The sequence below is a fragment of the Colobus angolensis genome, unplaced genomic scaffold (genome assembly GCF_000951035.1).
Source record: "Colobus angolensis palliatus isolate OR3802 unplaced genomic scaffold, Cang.pa_1.0 Scaffold605, whole genome shotgun sequence".
Lineage (NCBI taxonomy): Eukaryota > Metazoa > Chordata > Mammalia > Primates > Cercopithecidae > Colobus > Colobus angolensis.
The window spans coordinates 305,189-308,943 of record NW_012119655.1 but is presented as its reverse complement, the minus strand read 5'-3'; the positions used below and the strand labels follow the sequence as shown (position 1 = coordinate 308,943).

General features: G+C 38.4%; 1 protein-coding gene across 2 annotated transcripts in view; it reads right to left on the bottom strand.

Annotated features, from left to right (window-relative positions):
- Positions 1-3,755, bottom strand: part of AKAP9 (A kinase (PRKA) anchor protein 9) — a 174,353-nt gene that overhangs the window by 80,327 nt on the left and 90,271 nt on the right. The gene's annotated exons all lie outside the window — the stretch shown is intronic.

The window sequence follows — 3,755 nt, the reverse complement described above, 5'->3', positions numbered from 1 at the left end:
CTGCACTCTAGCCTGGGCGACAGAGTGAGACTCCGTCTCAAAAAAAAAAAAAAAAAAAAAGAATTCTGGTTTGGGGCCGGGTGCAGTGGCTCACACCTGTAAACCAAGCACTTTGGGTGGCCGAGGTGGGTGGATCTCGAGGTCAGGAGTTCAAGACCAGTCTGGCCAACATAGTGAAACCCCATCTCTACTGAAAATACAAAACTTAGCCAGGTGTGGTGGTGTGTGCCTATAATCCCAGCTACTTGGGAGGCTGAGGAAAGAGAATCACATAAACCTGGGAGGGAGAGGTTGCAGTGAGCGGAGATGGCGCCATTGCACTACAGCCTGGGTGACAGTGTGAGGCTCTGTCTCAAAAAAAAAACAAAACAGGATTCTGGTTTGGAAACTTAAAAAAAACAGACTTAACTACCCTGTTACTCTTTCCTTTCCCTTCGCTATACTGTCTAAAAAATCCAACCAACCTGATTGGTCTCATTTTAAATTCATAACCACTACCTTTAAAATGGGCCCTTGGTGGAATCAGGCAATTTAACTCAATTTCCCTAGTTTACTCCATTTCTGATTCCTTCCCCTAGACAGAACTTTTCCCTCCTCTTAAACTCCCAACATCTTCTCTTTCTTTGTCTCTCTCAGGTGTTGACCTTGCTTCTTGTTTTAGTGAGAAAATGTAAGCAATTACTAGAAGAGAACTTTCACAGGCTCTGAATACTACATCTCAAAAGATACCTGAATAACAAACCAAATATTCTTTGCCTTCCTTCCTGTTATTATAGATTAAACTGCCATGCTCCTATCTAATGGCAACCATCCAGGGTATGGAATCCCCTCTCATCTAATCAAGACCACTACTCCAGCAACTGCTCCTCTGTACCCTAAATCAGCTATTTCCCTCCCTCTCTCTTCAATCATTTCCATGAGCACAAAAGTAGATGTAATACCTATTATCTTAAATAAAAACAAAACAGCAACAAGAAAAACTCACCACTTGACCCCCTACATCACTCTTTACCACTCTATTTCTCTGCTCCCCTTTTAAGTAAAACTCCTCAATATAGTTCATCTCCTCATTCTTCTCCTTCATTCTCTCTCAAACCCAGTCTAATCAGTTTGTCTCCACCATGCCATCAAATGTGTTCTCGTGAAAGTCACCAATGATTTCATCTTGTAAAATCAAATGATTAATTTGCAGTAATAATCTGGTTTATGCAATGCCCATTCTTTTGTTCTTCCCATATCTAACTTACTGCTCCTTCTCCATCTCCTTTGTTTTTCCTTATTTATCTGGTCTCTAAACACTGGCACGCTTCAGGTCAGTTCCCAGATATCTTCTCTATCTACACTTATTCCCTATATTAGTTTTTCAAATTTTTTCACTGCAATCCATGGCAAACATACACACACATAAAACAACAAAACCACATGTTATATTATGACCGAAAGCATACACAGGTACATATGTGTCTATATAATTAAAACTTTCCATTAATATTAAAATCCTACACCCAACCCCCTAAATGGATTTCATGCCTTAAAAATGAGTTACAACTCACAGTTTAAAAAACATTGCACTATATGCTAACTCCCAAATTTATATTTCTAGTTTTATCTTATTTCCTAAAATCTAGATTTATATATCGCAAACACTGACTTTACTTAACATTTCCTTGGCTGTTCCTCAACATTTATATTTGGACATTTAGTAAATATTTTTGCATTTAATGAGTCAAAAGCTGAATTCTGAGTCTCCTCATTCCTCTTCAAAACTACTCTTTTGCAGTCTTTTCCATCCTACTAAAGAACTCTAAGCAAATACCAACTCCATTCTTCAAGTTGCTCAGATCAAATAACCTAGAGTAATATTTTCCCCTTAAGTGTGAGCCCTTGCCCTCTTTCCTTGTATTTCTTCCTCCTGTATCCAGGAAAAGGAAAATTCTCCTCCTGTACATCTGCAGAAAAGACAAATCTGTGCCAGGATTTCACAATATTTCACCATGAATGTGGGAGTTGCAGGATTAAACTGAACTATCCTCCAACTCAGCAGAGGTAGCAGCTGGGCAAGCAACCTTCACAAACTCTAGTCAAGTCTCCTGACCATGTCTTAAAGACACCTGTTAGAGTAATTTTTGACCTTTCTTTTTGTCTTGTCTCTCTTGACTTTCCCTTTCATATTTCTTTAAAAGGTCCTCAACCTGGTATCTTCCTGATTCACTCCCTCACTTCCTTTAGGATTTTCCTCTAATGTCACTTCATAAAGTCAGGCCTTCCATGACAACCCTATATAAAATAACACCATCTCACTCCCCATGGATTTTCCTAGTCCCATTTTTTTTTTCTTCCTTTATAGTACTTACCATCGTCTGTATGCTGTCTATCTGTACTAACTAGAATGTAACGTCTATGGAAGCAAAGATTTCATCCTCTTTTATTCTCTGTCATACCTCAGCACCCAGAACACTGCCTAACAGTGAAATGTAAATGAATGTGTAATTTCAGTAGTATGTGCTCAAATCACAGGAGGACTCTAATGTGATATATACTGGGAATCACTACTCTTACTGGGCTTCTTCTATATAGCCTCATGCTTTTAGAAAAATGATTCTCAGCCAGGCATGGTGGCTCACGCCTGCCATTCCAGCACTTTGGTAGGCCAAGACGAGTAGACTGCTTGAGATCAGGAGTTCAAGACCAGCCTGGCCAACATGGCAAAACTCTATCTGTATAAAAAAAATACAAAAAAATTAGTTGGGGTGGTGGTGCACACCTGTAGTACCAGCTACTTGGGAGGCTTAGGTGGGAGGATGGCTTGAGCCCAGGAGTTGGAGGTTGCAGTGAGCAGAGATTGCACCACTGCACTCCAGCCTGGGCGACAGAGCCAGACCCTGTCTCAAAAAAAAAAAAAAGAAAAAAGAAAAATGGTTTTCAATCTTCTCCTATCATATCTGAGGGGTACAGAGTACAGCATAATCCCATCGGTACTGGTGACTAATGTCGACAATCTGTATTATTCTAGGACCAAGCTGGGCCATCAAATGTAGTCTCTTGGATCACAGTATCTTGGCTGCATTTAGAAGAGTCTTCACTGGTGCTTTGCTATCAGCTTGAGTGAGTAATGCTTTATAAAACATCTTCATATTACCACCATTATCACAGTAATAAGACTACTTTTAAGATAATATTTATGAGTCTTTACTATGTATCAACTCATTTGCTAACTGCTCTATAGGCATTATTAGCTCATTGAATCCTTGTAAAAATTACTACTATTCCAATTTCCTCTTTCAACATATAAAACGCTGAGATTCACAAGTAACTTTCCTAAAGTCACAAATCTAGTAAACCAAAAGAACAAGAATTTAAAATATGGTATATCCAATACCAAACCTCACGTTAATTACTATACCCTGATACACCATTCCATTTGATAAATTTGTATAAGAGCTACATGCAAGAGAAAACTTGCATTCCTCCAAGAACTAGACATTGAAAGCTATAAAAAAAAAAAGATAGTGTTTCACTTTTCACTTTAGTCATAAGTGAACGAGTCCTTATGGCCTAGATATTTCCTTGGGTCTTGACTTCCTCATCTAATTTATGATTTTCCTAATTCCTTATATATTTCCTTTATATCCTACCAATCAATCCCACCCCTTTAAAATCCACATATTCCACTGGGATTGTTATATTAAGACAGTTGAAATATTATTAAAAAAAAAGCAAACTCATAATTCAATAGTTCCTGTGTGTGTGTGTGT